Genomic DNA, 17125 nt, shown 5'->3' with positions numbered 1-17125 from the left:
GCGAGTTGTCACCATGCAGGCATTGTTGTAATTGGCATGAAATTGCCAGAAGCTGAAACTACGATAATTACTAGAACCATAATTAGACAGCCAGTTTACTGCTGTACCAGAAAAAGGCACCAGGCCAGGAAACCTGAGGCTGAGAGTTCTAGTTTTATATCTAGTCCTATATCTCCTATACCATTCTTCTTTCCTATATTTATTCTATTCTGTCATTGATATACTTTATTCCTATTTCTTCTCTTCTCTTCTTTCTTAGATATATTTTGCTATTGGTATATCCTCTATAACCTTCATTATATATTTACTATATGTATACCCAATATACCCCTCATTGTGTAATGAACAAAATCAATCAATCAATCAAATAATAAAATAAATATATTATATCAAGCAGGTTGGTGAATTTCAGTCCATTCCCTTCTCAGTCCCCATAAGAAGACAGGACAAACCATTCAACAGAAATCAGGTGTTGATTCAAATCGCTCCAAAGTATAGCTATTATTCATGGTGATAGTTCGGGGGCATGTTATGCAATGATCCACCTTTCTGGAGGATGCTTTGTTGCTGGGAAAGATGGAAGGAAAATGCAGCAACAAAGTGACAATGGGACACCCATGGAAGCCCAGAGAAAATCAAAGTGATAATAAAGAGAAGGCGCCAATTTGACGCCAGATCAATAATAATAATAATAATAATAATAATAATAATAATAATAATAAATAAAATAATAATATAATAATAACAATAACAATAACAAAACAACAACAACAATAATAATAATAATAATAATAATAATAATAATAATAATAATAATAATAATAATAATAATAATAATAATTTATTGGATTTGTATGCCGCCCCTCTCCGTAGACTCCGTAGTCAGTGATATTTTTTTTATTTTAAAAAAAATATTTTTATTAGTTTTATTTTAATGTGAAACAAAACAAGACAAACAACATTTAACAGGTAAAGGAGCTACAATTGCTCCGCTAAGTACAGAAATCTTCTTAATACAGAAAAAAAAGAAACTAATTCTAATTTAGATCAATACAGAAAGATAAACACTCTATAATCAATAATAGCGTAAAAATCTTGACTTTTCAATACTTTCCAACACTTATATATTTTGGATAATAGAAGATTATTAAATTTAGAGGGCCATGACTTAATGTTAAGTTGGCATTTATTTATCAGATTTCTTTATCAGATTTGTATGCCGCCCCTCTCCGTAGACTCCGCGTGCCTTTGTGAGGTATAAAAATCTGAAAACTCACTCATACTTTAAAAGAAACATAATAGAAAGGCATTAATAGATGTTTGGAATGAGATTTTTAAAAAAATCATTTTCTAGTAATGCCAGAATGGATTTCGCCGATAGAAGCTATTTCTCATACTAATTTATTAAAAGAAGATAAAATATGGAAATATAGAGATTTACCTGATAATCAACTAAAATTGAAAACAAGGAAATAATTACAAGTGTTGGGAGTAGAAATAGATTGGTGGCAATGCGCCCAGATTAATTCTAGATATCAAAAAGATGTAAGAATATTTATATTCTTTATATCTAGTCCCGAGTCTTCGGAGAGGGGCAGCATACAAATCTAATAAATTATTGTTATTGTTGTTGTTGTTATTGTTATTGTTATTGTTATATTTAAGAAGGATAACAATATACTTGGAAAATTATTAACTCAAAATCAGGGGGAATTGATCGGGAAGATATATAAATATTTAATAAATTATAAGACAATAGGTTGGATATTAAAAGATAATATGATCAGTTGGTGTAAAAATATAGGAAAAGAAATAGACCTAGATACATGGGGAAAGGTTTGGACATATAACAGTCAGTGATATTTAAAGGCACCGCAAAAATATTCTTTATTTTTTGAATATTTGGTTCAATATGATGACACTGGTATCAATAGGATGGCAACACAAGAGATGCTAGAAGTTTCTAGAAAGAAAAATATTACATACAGTGTGTTATTAGGCACCTCCTTATCAGCAAATTTACCCAGAGATTAAGAAGCTGGTGAGGCAAATTTAGCCAGCCAATCAGAATAGCTGATGTATGAACTGCATAAAATACCTGTTGTGAGGAGATTTGATGGACTTGCTTTAAGACATTAGTTCTGATCAGAAATACAATTATTGAAATGTTCCCACCCCTCTTTGTGTGATTATTTGGTATAAATCACATTAAATAAATGACCCAACTTTGGTCAAAGCCAATAAATATATGAAAATGCCTAGTCCTCATGAGGCTTTTGAGAATATCTGAATCTGCGTAAGGCTGGAAGAAGTAGGGAAAAGTTCTGCTCTAGCCTCTACTCCTGTCTTCATCAAGCTGACAAAATGCCCCAATTGGATCTCTGAGTAGATATGTTTAGAACTGTGCGTTAAAGCCAAACACATAAAACTCATATGTACATATTTCATATGCAAGGAACATAGAGCAAGTGATCTCACAAAATGGCTGCCCTGATGGGTGCATGGGCATCCTTGGCAATTGGAGTTTTTGTCAAAATCTCAAAATGGCTGCCCTGATGGGTGCATGGGCATCCTTGGCAATTGGAGTTTTTGTCAAAATCTCAAAATGGCTGCCCTGATGGGTGCATGGGCATCCTTGGCAATTGGAGTTTTTGTCAAAATCTCAGAATGTGTTATGATATCACAGCCTTCATTGAGGCTTATAGGTGGTTTTATTGGGCCCATAATAATAATAATAATAATAATAATAATAATAATAATAATAATAATAACAACAACAACAACAATAACAATAACAATAATAATAGTTGTTGTTATTGTTGTTATTATTATTATTTATTATTATTATTATTATTATTATATATATTTTTATTTTTTATTTTTTTATTTTTTTTATTTTGGGCCCAATAAAGCCACCTATAAGCTTCCATGAGGGCTGTGATATCATAACACATTTTGAGATTTTTGACAAAAACTCCAATTGCCAAGGATGCCCATGCACCCATCAGGGCAGCCATTTTGAGATTTTGAGATTTTGACAAAAACTCCAATTGCCAAGGATGCCCATGCACCCATCAGGGCAGCCATTTTGTGAGATCACTTGCTATATGGTCCTTGCATATGAAATATGTACATATGAGTTTTATGTGTTTGGCTTTAAAGCACAGTTCTACACATATCTAATAATAATAATAATAATAATAATAATAATAATAATAATAATAATAATTATTATTATTATTATTATTATTATTATTATTATTATTATTATTATTATTAGATTTGTATGTTTTTATCCAAAGCAAATCAGTGAGCTGTTTTTAAAAAGTTTAAATAGCTTAAATAAATAGCTAAGTTGGAAATTAATCCCCAAACTGTATTGAGTTTTCAGATCCACACAGTATTCATTGTGGGGTTATAGAACAACTAGTATCTGATTCAAATTTGTGCTTCAGTTTGAAGAGATAAATCAATTCAATATGTAAGGCATGCACAAAAGTCCATGAAATTTCTGAACTCAGTTGAGTGCATTTGATTGGATCTGAAGCATTGAATTGATCCAGCAATTTGGTTCATCTATTTAAATCAAAGGGCCAATTTGGTTGCATTACCTTCAAACTAAACCTTTATATAGCTGTAGCATCAATTGATTTCATGAACAAAAATCAGACATGTTTGGAGAAAAACACACACTGGACTCTGCCCCCACGGGGAGGTGCAATGATTACCAAAAATGATGAGTACCAAACACATTTTTCCCATGAGAAACAATGCAATAAGTCATAAAGCAGCCAACACCAAGAAGTCCTAGCTTGTGCATTGAATACCAAACAGACATTGAGCGTTGGGACAAAATGTTCAGGTCAAAATGTGTTGAGTACCAAATTTGATGAGCTTTAAAACAGGCACCACTAGATTCTGATTTCTGTAAATTGTAAAGTAAAGAAAATCAGGCTGCAAAGTTTACTTATGTCATCAACTTGTCTTCAAATCCTTGGAAAATTTTAAATTTTCTAAAACCTGAACTGATGATCAGATTCAGTGTGCTCCAGCCTTCCCTATATGGATACTATAATAGACACATAGATGAAAAACTTGGAGCAGAACCTGATTTGGTAAGGTAGAGTGTTCTCCTGTTTTTTCACTGCCAATAGTTTTTACCCCCTAAAATTCTAGATTCAAAGAGGAACTGTTCAGAACTGCAAGTGATAAGGGGAAAAGCCTGAAGCTTAATTGAGATAACTCAAGTTTCCAGTTTCAAGTTTTATTGGATTTATATGCTGCCCCTCTCCGAAAACTCGGGGCAGCTAACAACAATCATAAAAATATACAATAAAATCCAATACTAAAAGCAAATTAAAATCCCTTAATATATAAAAACCAATCATAAATACAAATACCATGTATACACTTGTAACGGACTAGGGGGAGAAAAAAGTCTTAATTCCCCCATGCCTGGCAGCAGAGGTGGGTTTTAAGTAGCTTACGAAAGGCAAGGAGGGTGGGGGCAATTCTAATCTCTGGGGGGAGTTGGTTCCAGAGAGCCGGGGCCGCCACAGAGAAGGCTCTTTTCCTGGGTCCCGCCAAGCGGCATTGTTTAGTTGACGGGACCCGGAGAAGACCCACTCTGTGGGACCTAACTGGCCACTGGGATTCGTGCGGCAGAAGGTGGTCCCTGAGGTAATCTGGTCCGGTGCCATGAAGGGCTTTATAGGTCATAACCAACACTTTGAATTGTGACCGGAAACTGATCGGCAACCGATGCAGACTGCGGAGTGTTGGTGTGACATGGGCATATTTAGGGAAGCCCATGATTGCTCTCGCAGCTGCATTCTGCACGATCTGAAGTTTCCGAACACTTTTCAAAGGTAGCCCCATGTAGAGAGCGTTACAGTAGTCGAGCCTCGAGGTGATGAGGGCATGAGTGACTGTAAACAAGCATCATTTCTCAATGTAAGGGAGTCTTGCTTACCTTCAGCCGAGGAAATCAGCCTTGGTCTGACAGAGAAGGAAGAGAAGGGAGAATTCTTCTCCCCCTATCTTTAATCCGTGTTCCTTCTCCTTTTTATAGATACAGAGATCAAAACAAGTTATCCAATCAATTTCTGCAGAATTATCAGCCACATAAAGAGAACTGGGATTATTACTTGGAAAAATAAAAGGGAAGTTTCAACCGTGACACAACAATTTTTTTTTCGCAATGAAACCACAAATTTGAACGAAAATACTTAGCAGTTTCTTTCGTAATTATGTGATCAGAAAAAAATATGCCAATCTAATAGGCAACTTAGAGAAGTTGATCAATCAACCATCTGAACCATGATAGATAACTATAAACTAATGAGATTTTCTGCATTATTCAGCATACAATTGGATGGATGGGTGGGTGGCATCTGATATATTTGCTCAAATCAATATTAAATTGGAGGGAGGTATGCAAAGTCATTTGCAGTTGAATGAATTTGATTTACAAGGAAGGCAAATAAAATTATTATTTGTTTGACTCACTCATACCTGGCGAATGTCTCTTGGAATTGACAGCGGCTTTGCAGAAAACAGATAATTTGTAGAAGGTGGAAAATGTTCACAGAATGGTTGGATGGTAGAGTTACATAAGGGCTGACATGCTTCCGACTATGGAGATTACCCAGAAATTACCCTACCACGCCATTGGAGAATTCTGACTAAGAGTTTTACTAGATAAATGGTCAAAGCAATGGAAACTGCAGTTTAATGTTTCCAAATGTAAAATAATGCACTTGGGGAAAAGGAATCCTCAATCTGAGTATTGCATTGGCAGTTCTGTGTTAGCAAAAACTTCAGAAGAGAAGGATTTAGGGGTAGTGATTTCTGATAGTCTCAAAATGGGTGAGCAGTGTGGTCGGGCAGTAGGAAAAGCAAGTAGGATGCTTGGCTGCATAGCTAGAGGTATAACAAGCAGAAAGAGGGAGATTGTGATCCCCTTATATAGAGCGCTGGTGAGACCACATTTGGAATACTGTGTTCAGTTCTGGAGACCTCACCTACAAAAAGATATTGACAAAATTGAATGGGTCCAAAGACGGGCTACAAGAATGGTGGAAGGTCTTAAACATAAAACGTATCAGGAAAGACTTAATCTGTATAGTCTGGAGGACAGAAGGAAAAGGGGGGACATGATCGAAACATTTAAATAAGTTAAAGGGTTAAATAAGGTCCAGGAGGGAAGTGTTTTTAATAGGAAAGTGAACACAAGAACAAGGGGACACAATCTGAAGTTAGTTGGGGGAAAGATCAAAAGCAACATGAGAAAATATTATTTTACTGAAAGAGTAGTAGATCTTTGGAACAAACTTCCAGCAGACGTGGTAGATAAATCCACAGTAACTGAATTTAAACATGCCTGGGGTAAACATATATCCATCCTAAGATATAATGCAGAAAATAGTATAAGGGCAGACTAGATGGATCATGAGGTCTTTTTCTGCCGTCAGTCTTCTATGTTTCTATGTTGTCCTACTATCGCAGCACCATTGAAAGCATCCTAACATATGGCATTCTCGCAAGGTATGGGAGCAGCTGTAGTGGATAAAAAAGCTTTAAAAGAATCATTAGAACTGCCCAAAATATCATTGGGCTCCAGCCAGGGCTGGGCTACTACCCGGACAGGGGATATCAAAAATGGATCTCCACCCCAGAGCACCCAATTTGCACTGAAAGATGTTGAAAGAAAATGCAGGGCGTCCTGCATAAGCCACGCCCACAGTGTGGTAGTAAAAATTTTGGTAGCCCTTCACTGGCTCCAGCTACCAGCCCTGGACGATATCTTCACATCTCGCTGTTTTAGAAAAGTGCACAATATTCTCAGAGACTCTTCTCATCCTGCTTACAATCTTTTTAGACTGCTGCCTTCTGGCAGAAGATGCAGAACCATTAAAACTCAAACCACACATTTTCTGAACAGTTTTTATTCCAGAGCTATAATTGCACATAACAATGTTACTAGGGCAGGGATAGGCAAAGCTGGCTCTTCTATGACTTGTGGACTTCAACTCCCAGAATTCCTGAGCCAATCATGCTAGCTCAGGAATTCTGGGAGTTGAAGTCCACATTTTATTTTATTTATTTATTATTAGAGTTGAAAGGGACCTTACAGGTCATCAAGTTCAACTCCCTGCCTGAGCAGGAATCCTACAGCACCCCAGTCAAATGGCAGTCCAATCTCCTCTTGAAAATGTCCAAAGTTGGGTAGTCCACAACCTCTGCTGGCAGGCCGTTCCACTGGTTGATCGCTCTCACTGTCAGGAAATTCTTTCTTATCTCCAAGTTGAATCTTTCTGTTAAATCCTGTAAGTTCTGTAATATTCTATATCTAGGTTAACTTGTTAAACAGTGTTGTTAAGCAGAAATCGTAATAACCCATAGGAATTGTTTACCTGCTTCCTATTGGTCGCTGTAGAAGGCGCCAAAATGGAAGAGCTGTCAGCCGCCGGTTGTTGCTGGGGGAAAGTCTTTAAATAGAAGCGCTACTTGTCTTACGCGCCTTCTGCTTCACTCGCGCCTGGAGTGAAAGTGTTTCAGCCGCTCGCTTCGAGCCTAAGAGAAATAAAGAGTTTAAATTGGAGACCGTGTTTCTCGGTTATTCCATTGGCGACGAGGGTCTTAGCGGTGATTTTTTTTAAGAAAAAATCAGTATGTCGACCCCTTCACTTATTCAGCCTCCGGAGCTGTTTGACCCAGAGAGGTCAACTTGGTCAGCCTATATGGCTAAATTTGAAATATTCTTAGAAGCTGCCAGTCTGCATACAGCTGAGGACAGCAGGAAACGTGCCTTATTTTTGAACTATTGTGGCACACACATATTTGAGTTAGCAGGGACTTTGACAGATCCTGAGCCTCCTAATTCTGTGCCATGGACTACTTTGCAGACCAAATTGGCTGCTCATTTTAAACCTACTAAGCCACCGATAGTTTACAGGCACCAATTCTCGCGTATGTCTCAGTCGGATGGAGAATCGATTAACCAATTCGCAACCCGTTTGCGCACTATTTTGGCAAAATGTCAATTTGACAATCCTGAAGCGAGATTGACAGACGCCCTTATATTTGGAATGCGGAACGTCACGATAAGGAACAAGCTTTTAGCAACTGAAGACTCGTTTCCAACCGTTGTTCCTTGTCCGGCCCTCTGGTGCCCTGGAAAACAGTGTGTCCCCCTCCTCTCCGTGGCAACCCCTTAAGTACCTGTATACAGCTATCATGTCCCCTCTAGTCCTTCTTTTTACTAGACTATCCATGCCCAGTTCCAGCAACCTTTCCTCGTATGACCTGGTCTCTAGTCCCTTTATCATTTTAGTTGCTCTTTTCTGCACCCTCTCTAGAGTCTCTGTATCTTTTTTGAAGTGTGGTGACCAGAACTGGATGCAATACTCGAGGTGCGGTCTGACCAGGGCATTATAGAGTGGTATTATTACCTCTCTGGTCTTGGAGTGCATCCCCCTGTTCATGTCATAGAAGAGCCAAGCTTGCCTACCCTGTACTATGGGGACACCATCAGTGAACTGATGGACAATACTACTTGGTCTGTTGTGTGGCTGTTGGATGGTTCAAGTGAGAAATTGTGGCGCGTTGAGTGTGTTCTTTCGGATTGCTATGTATGTTGAGATTGGTCTTTAGCGTCATACGAATTTCGTTGCATGGGTATACTGCGTATATACATACAATGACAATAAAATATTTATTATGTATTATTAATTCTAAATTCTATTGCTACTGCTCTTAAACGTATGTTGTGCTTCCACTGCTGTTTTTGCTCATGAAACATCCTGCACATGGGCTGGGTGTCTTTTGAACATCACTGCATTCAATTGAACTCACCCATGGCATTGGACCAGAATACATCCGGAACCGCCTTCTACCACATGATAAGGTCCCACAGAGTTGGCCTTCTCTGGGTCCCGTCGACCAAACAATGTCGTTTAGCGGACCCCAGGGGAAGAGCCTTCTCTGTGTTGGCCCCTGCCCTCTGGAATCAACTCCCCCCAGAGATTAGAATGGCCCCCACACTCCTTGTCTTTCGCAAATTACTCAAGACCCACCTTTATCGCCAGGCATTGGGGGAACTGAGACATCCTCCCCCAGGCTTTTATATTTTATGTTTGGTATGTATGTGTTGTATGGTTTTAAATTGTTGGGGTTTTAGATATGTTTATTTTAATATTAGATTTGTTTCATTGTTATATTGTCTCTATTACTGTTGTGAGCCGCCCCGAGTCTTCGGAGAGGGGCAGCATACAAATCTAATAAATAATAATAATAATAATAATAATAATAATAATAATAATAATAACAACAATAATAATAATCTCTCTCCAGTGTTTGGAGTTTGAGAATAAGGATCCAGAATGAGATGGGACAAATTCCAGGGTGCCAATCTCTGTCCATTTCAGAGAGGTTCTATCTTCCATATTCTAAATCAGCTGGCTTCACAGTCCCATATCTCTATAAACAATTATGAGAAGGGTCTTAACTGTATCACAATTTTTTGTTTAAAATCAAAGTTGGCCTTGCTTTGTGATTGACTAGGCATTGGAAGCAGCTGCTATTTCTCAAGACTAAGTTATTTTGGGGCAGGTTGTTTTTTAAAGTTAATAGGAAAGGGGAAATAAAACAGATATAAGGAATGTAACAGTACATCTTTGGGGGAAATTGCATAATACCGGTATATAAAATAAGCTGTGGGTCCTGACCACTTTGATTTTTGAGAATTTGGGTGAACGATTAACCTTTGGTCTAAAATGTGTGGCAGTGGCTTTTGCTACTTTCTTTATTAAAAAGGGGAAATTAAAATGGGGCCAACATTGGACGAATGATGCAATTCTTACAATAACAGACTGAGAACTTGCACTTAGAGTATAAGCAGCAATGGCAGAATTAACAGTATACATTTACAATAAAAGTTTAATCAAATTTAAATAAGAAAGATTCCAATACACACAACACATCATGCAGCATGGCAAAAATAATTAAAAATAATTAATTGAAGCATGGCATTTAAATATCTGCAAACAGTTTAAATGAGTAGATGCATAAAAAGGGAGAAGTTGGAAACCCAATCATTAATTTTCTTTTTAGAGGGGAGGTGTTTAATTTGCTTTATCTATGTTTTCCCTTTAACATGTAAACAAAATCTTAAGTAACAATACAATGGGGACCGTAAAACTAACAGCTCAAGTTTGAAATTTTGACTATACGATAAATATTTTGATGTAATCTGCAGTGGATTTTTCTTTTAATATTATATTCAGTTGTGGATTAAAAAAAATATGCTTGTAATAGTAGCATCCTAAATCATAACTGATATTTAACAAATACTTATTTTTTTCTTTCTCTATTTCCAATGATCTAAGTTAACTAAATAAAAGGTATGACTAAGCTTCAATTAAATATCACTGCATTGTATTAAAAGTTTACTTATATGAAATTAACATACAGGTAATCTTTGATTTACAATCTTTCATTTAGTGAATGATTAAAGTTACAATGGCACTGAAAAACTGATTTATGTTTGTTGTGGTTAGCTCTGGCCCAGCTCCTGCCCCAAGGACTGTGGATGTGGGGGAGACATCCACATGCTGCAGGCCTGTTTTGCCCCTGGTGGAATCTGATAATGAAGGCTCCTCTGACCAAGAAGACATGAATGACAGGGAGGAGGAGAGTGTGGCAGACAGCTCAGAAGGAGATCAATTTTCTAGCTCCTCCTTGGGTTCAGAACAAGAGTTAATGATACAGCCACGCATGCGGAGAGCGATGCATAGGCAACAACAACTGAGAGATTATTATCAAAGAAAATGAGGCCACCTGTGGTTGGGTGGGGCTGTGGTGATTAGTGAGGCTGCTATAAATAGCAGCCTGTGGGTTTGGCCATTGTGGAGGATTATCTGATCATTGTGTTTCATGACTGCTTTGCTGACTTTGATCTTTGTGTGCTGATTTTCCCCCACTTTGAAGCTAAACCAGAGCAAAGTATGTTTCACTTTATGAAAGAAGAAGGACTGTGAATTGCCTCACAGCTGCAAGCTAAGTATCACAGAACTGATAAGGGACTTGTACAAATTACCAGTTTGTTTGGAGACGAGTGCTCTTTGCTACAAAAAGAGGGCTTAGGTTAAGGGAATTTTCATTATAAAGAACATTGTTTTGAATTTTCAAACGTGTGTGTGTCTGAAATTTGTACCTGTGAATTTTTGGGAGGAGTCTACCAGAGAGCCCGACAGAACAATGTCAATTTTTTACACAAGTGTTGTAGCCTCTGCATGGTCACATGATCAAAACTCATTCTGATATTTATGACATTTGCAGTGTCCTGTAGTCATGTGATCATTTTTGCCAACTTTCTGACAAGCAAAGTTGATAGGAAAGGAAGAAAAGTAATAAAATGGGACAAAACTCACTTAATAACTGTCTAACCTAGCAACATAAATTTCGGGCTCAATTGTGGTTGTAAGTCAAGGACTTACTGTATTTAGTAGCTGCCAATTACAAGGTGATAATTTTTATGTATACTTTTTCAAATCATCAACCAATAAGATATCATGAGCTCTATTTTCCAATACTAAGCTAAATCTATTTTTTTCTGCTGCAGCCTGAGATTTTTAAAACATCCGATATTTTATTCTGATTTATTCCAAATAAAGCAAAGGTCATTATGGATATTTCTAAACTCTCAAATAAAATAAAATATTTGGGGGGTTTGCTAATTGTTGGGATGGAAACTTCAACTCCTTCGGGTGCTGCACAGGCAGATTTGATTAATGAGTTCCAAGGAAAAATATTTGGGGCTTTTTCACTTGAAAAAGAAAGTATAATTGATGCCCAATTCCTCAGACTTTGCAATCTTCATTAAGGATAACAGCTGTGATGTTGTGAAAGAACCCAATAACTTGTGCCTATGATTTTATCATAATAAAAAATAAAATACCAATTTTCCCTTCTGTATCTGATAGTTCCTTCAAAGGTCCCTTGGGACAAGCCATGGTTAAAAGTAACCCTGTATAACATAGCAATTGGAGCATTGTGGTTTGTTGCTCTCATGACTTTAGCCTGGCACCTTCCAGATGGCTTAGACTACAGGTCACATAATGTTATAGTCCAAAAGTTATAGACCAAAATATCATTTCCCCTTCTGATGGTATCAAACTCAAGGCTTGCTGGCTAGATCTGGCCTGGGTGCTTAAATATGGTTTGCAGGGCTGGCTTGGAAATAGCAAAGGATTGGCCCACTGTACCTCTGGCAACCAAAATGGGTTACAGGCAGTGATGGGCTCCTGCAGGTACGGTCAGATACGCAGAACCAGTAGAAAAATGTTGGGGTTTTTTTTCCTTTTGGGCTCTGGGTATGTTTTTCCTATCGCAGTAAATGAGGTTGAATGTGTATAATTTTAGAAGAGCTCTGTATGAGTGTACATACACATACAGTTTATATAGTAGATAATGTATGTTTTTGTGTGCCTGTGTGTAATACAGTGGTACCTCCACTTATGAACTTAATTCGTTCCGTGACCAACTTCTTAAGTAGAAGAATTTGTAAGAAAAAGCAATTTTTCCCATAGGAATCAATATAAAAGCAAATAATGTGTGCGATTGGGGAAATCACAGGGAGGGTGGAGGTCTTGTTTTCTCCCAGGAGATTCCTAGAGAGGCCCCATGGAGGCTTCTCCCTGCCTTTTCCGGCCTTGGTTCCTCCCAGGAGATTCCTACACAGGCCTCACGGAGGCTTCTCCCTGCCTTTTCCGGTTACATTTTGGAGGTTCGGGTTTGTTAGTGGAAAATGGTTCTTGAGAAGAGGCAAAAAAATCTTGAGCACCCGGTTCTTATCTAGAAAAGTTTGTAAGTAGAGGCGTTCTTGGGTAGAGGTATGTATATGACATATATACACAGAATTAAATAGTATATTTTGGATGTTCAGTAATAGTAAATAGATAGGGAAATTGTATCTCTTTGAGGCAAGGAGAGGATAGGGACCCCAACCCTTACCACAACAACACAAGAGCACGAAACAGATTCAAACTTAATATTAATCGCTCCAAATTTGACTGTAAAAAATATGACTTCAGCAACGGAGTTGTCGAAGCGTGGAACTCATTACCTGACTCAGTAGTGTCAACCCCTAACCCCCAACATTTTTCCCTTAGACTATCCACGATTGACCTCTCTGGGTTCCTTAGAGGTCAGTAAGGGGTGTGCATAAGTGCACCAGTGTGCCTTCCATCCCCTGTCCAATTGTCTCTCCTTATCTCATTTATCTTTTCTTCCTTTCAAATATGTTCACCTATACTTTTATACCTTTTCCTCTATTCTTTTCTTTATTTATATTACTACATATCTATTCGCTTCAATGTGTATTATGTATTGGACTAAATAAATAAATAAAATAAATAAATAAGCCCTTGATGTGAGTGATGTCAAGTTGGCCAACTTTAAGTCAGTGACATGACCTTTAAGCCACCTCCTGGTCACATGATCCTCAAGCCACTCCCACCAGGTCACATGACCAGCAAGCCACACCCACAAAATAAGCCACACCCACAGTGTAGTAGTAAAAAATCTTGCAGCCCTTCATTGGTTACAGGGGACCGAATATACCCCCACCCCACTCCTGTATCTCTGTTGGGCCCTTTTTGGCTGGCAAAGTGCTGCAGGAGGCGTCCATCCCATTTTCTCTGCCCCACACGCTGGCCCTTGAAGGAGAACTACAATGCTGAGCCAGCCCTCAAAGAAATGTATTTTATTTTATTTTATTTATTTATTTTGTCCAATACACAATGAGAGTTTTAGTGGGTATATATCAATATACACATAGTAAAATACATGATGAAGGTTATAGAGGAGATACTCATAGTAAAATATATCTAAGAAAGAATAGAAAAGAAGATATAGTAATAGAACATATCAATGAAAGAATAGAAGAAGACATATAGGAATAGAAGAAAGGAATAGGAGATATAGGAAAGCAATAGGACAGGGGACGGAAGGCACTCTAGTGCACTTGTACTCGCCCTTTACTGACCTCTTAGGAATCTGGATAGGTCAACCGTGGATAATCTAAGGGTAAAGTGTTGGGGGTTTGGGGATGGCACTATGGAGTCTGGTAATGAGTTCCCTGCTTCGACAACTCGGTTACTGAAGTCATATTTTTTACAGTCAAGTTTGGAGCGGTTAATATTAAGTTTAAATCTGTTGTGTGCTCTTGTGTTGTTGTGGTTGAAGGTGAAGTAGTTGCCGACAGGAAGGACGTTGCAGCATATGATCTTGTGGGCAATACTTAGATCTTGTTTAAGGTGTCTTAGTTCTAAACTTTCTAGGCCCAGGATTGAAAGTCTAGTCTCATAGGGTATTCTATTTCGAGTGGAGGAGTGAAGGGCTCTTCTGGTGAAGTATCTTTGGACATTTTCAAGGGTGTTAATGTCTGAGATGCGATATGGGTTCCAAACGGATGAGCTTTTATTCGAGGATGGGTCTGGCAAAAGTTTTGTAAGCTCTGGCAAGCAGTGTGAGATTGCCAGAGCAGAAGCTACGTAGGATTAGGTTTACAACTCTTGAAGCCTTCTTGGCTATGTTGTTGCAGTGGGCTTTGGTTTATCACCCCTGCCCTAGATAAAATCCAGTTTATCACCCCTGCCCTAGTTACTTTGGAACTGGTTCTCCGTGTGTCACAGGGAAGAAAGAGAGGAGAAGGGATGATTTGCCTAAGCACACACCTGGCAGGATAAAAATGTTTATTTTGCTGAGATTCTCATTTTGACCTGGAAAAATATCTGGGCTCTCCTGATTTGCTAGGAGGGGAAAGAGATCAGATCGATTCCAAATGGAACAGAGCTAGTTTCCCCTCTCTCTCTGCCAACAAGAATTGAAACCCTCTATGTGCTTAGAGGTGCAATTTTCATTTTTCATAACAAAGTGGGAGCCTTATAAAAGAACCTCCAAAACTAAATTGCTGGAGATCCATCTCTTAAATTAAACCCAAGAGGTTTTCTTACTGAGGCTACTTGGGGGAAGAAAAATGTGTTTGTGTACCATCTCCTGAACACAATTGCCAATTTACTGCAGACTCATTGCCCTTTATAGAAGTAGAGAGCTACAGACTCCCTTTTGTTCTTGCTGCAGGTCAATACAGCCCAGGATGTTTTGACCACTGATGGAAGATGATTGTCTTGTTCAATCCTGCAGATATTTGGTGCACCAGGAATCCCACTCAGGTAGGTCTGGGGAATCTCTACAACAGAAGATACCATTTGGATTAACAGAACGTATTGTTCTCTCCCTAAACAAATCATTAATAATAAAACTACAGTGGTACCTCTACCTAAGAATGCCTCTACTTACGAACTTTTCTAGATAGAACCAGGTGTTCAAGATTTTTTTTGTCGCTTCTCAAGAACCACTTTCCACTTACAAAACCAAGCCTCCGAAACTGTAACTGGAAAAGGCAGGGAGAAGTCCCCGTGGGGTCTCTCTAGGAATCTCCTGGGAGGAAACAGAGCTGGAAAAGATGGGGAGAAGCTTCCATGAGGCCTCTCTAGGAATCTCCTGGGAGGAAAAAGGGCCAGAAAAGGTGGGGAGAAGCCTCCATGGGGCCTCTCTAGGAATCTCCTGGGAGGAAACAGAGCTGGAAAAGGCGGGGAGAAGCTTCCATGAGGCCTCTCTAGGAATCTCTTGGGAGAAAAAAGGGCCAGAAAAGATGGGGAGAAGCCTCCATGGGGCCTCTCTAGGAATCTCCTGGGAGGAAAAAGGGCCAGAAAAGGTGGGGAGAAGCCTCCATGGGACCTCTCTAGGAATCTCCTGGGAGGAAAAAGGGCCAGAAAAGGTGGGGAGAAGCCTCCATGGGGCCTCTCTAGGAATCTCCTGGGAGGAAACAGAGCTGGAAAAGGCGGGGAGAAGCTTCCATGAGGCCTCTCTAGGAATCTCTTGGGAGGAAAAAGGGCCAGAAAAGGTGGGGAGAAGCCTCCATGGGGCCTCTCTAGGAATCTCCTGGGAGGAAAAAGGGCCTCCACCTTCCCTGTGTTTTCCTCAATCACACACATTATTTTACCTTGATTCCTATGGGAAAAATTGCTTCCTCCTAGAAACTTTTCTAGTTAAGAATCTGGTCACAGAACGAATTAGGTTCGTAAGTAGAGGTACCACTGTATTTTACATAATAATAATAATAATAATAATAATAATAATAATAATAATGTATTTTAAAAAGAAAAGGCAAGATACAACAGGTAAAAACTAATAAAGAAGAGAAGCAACCTGTGGAATAAATATTGAACATGCTATTAGACTTAAAGGCAGAACTTTTCCTACTAGGGATAACAAGAAACATATATGGACAAAAATACCACCTATCTAATGCTGCACATCTTGACTGCTGCAAGACTTGTCTATGCTCAATATTGAAAAAATAGGAATATACCTACAGAAGAAGTTCTATATAAAATACTAATGTGCACGGAGATAGACAGACTAATCCTTGAATTGAAAGAAAAAATGAGATGGAATATTATGCAACTTGGAATAAATTATACCACTGGTGGGAAGGAAAGAGAACCAAAATATTAAATTAAGAAAATCATATGGAGAAGTATAACATACGTATGTACATATGTATGTGTGGTCATGTATATACACTGCTCAAAAAAATAAAGGGGACCCTCAAAGAACTCATCCTAGACCTGAATGAATGAAATATTCTCATTGAATACTTTGTTCTGTACAAAGTTGAATGTACTGACAACATGTGAAATCTATTTGAAAATTAAGGGAGACTAGGATAGATCTATTTCGGCCTTGTTCTGGCCTCATCAGCTAGCCATACCCTCACTGGGATTTGAACTTGCAGCCTTTGCCTTGTAAGACAGAGAATTAACCTCTAGGCTACAGGATCTCATCCCTTCAGCTTTGTACCAGGGAAGTGTTATATATATATACACACACACACACACACACACACACATACACACACACACACACACACACACACACACACACATATATATATATATATATATACAATATATATATTGTAAAGCAATCAAGTAACCTGCAAGTCCCAACTACTCAGGACATCACGCCTAATCTACAACCATTAACTAATCAGCAT

The 17125-nt window shown here is 38.4% G+C and overlaps 2 protein-coding genes across 3 annotated transcripts in view; both read right to left on the bottom strand.

Moving 5' to 3' along the window:
- The window catches only part of LOC139173993 (IgGFc-binding protein-like), a 52831-nt gene extending 47779 nt beyond the window's left edge, over positions 1 to 5052 (bottom strand). Inside the window, exon 1 of the mRNA XM_070763987.1 lies at positions 4973 to 5052. The gene's annotated coding sequence lies outside the window, so the exon portion shown is untranslated. The remainder of the gene's footprint in view (positions 1 to 4972) is intronic.
- Positions 1 to 17125, bottom strand: part of LOC139173994 (IgGFc-binding protein-like) — an 842349-nt gene that overhangs the window by 782742 nt on the left and 42482 nt on the right. The gene's annotated exons all lie outside the window — the stretch shown is intronic.

The sequence above is a fragment of the Erythrolamprus reginae genome, chromosome 11, assembly GCF_031021105.1.
Source record: "Erythrolamprus reginae isolate rEryReg1 chromosome 11, rEryReg1.hap1, whole genome shotgun sequence".
Taxonomy (NCBI): domain Eukaryota; kingdom Metazoa; phylum Chordata; class Lepidosauria; order Squamata; family Dipsadidae; genus Erythrolamprus; species Erythrolamprus reginae.
Note: the sequence above shows the minus strand (reverse complement) of the source record. Positions and strands in the feature narration are given on the sequence as shown.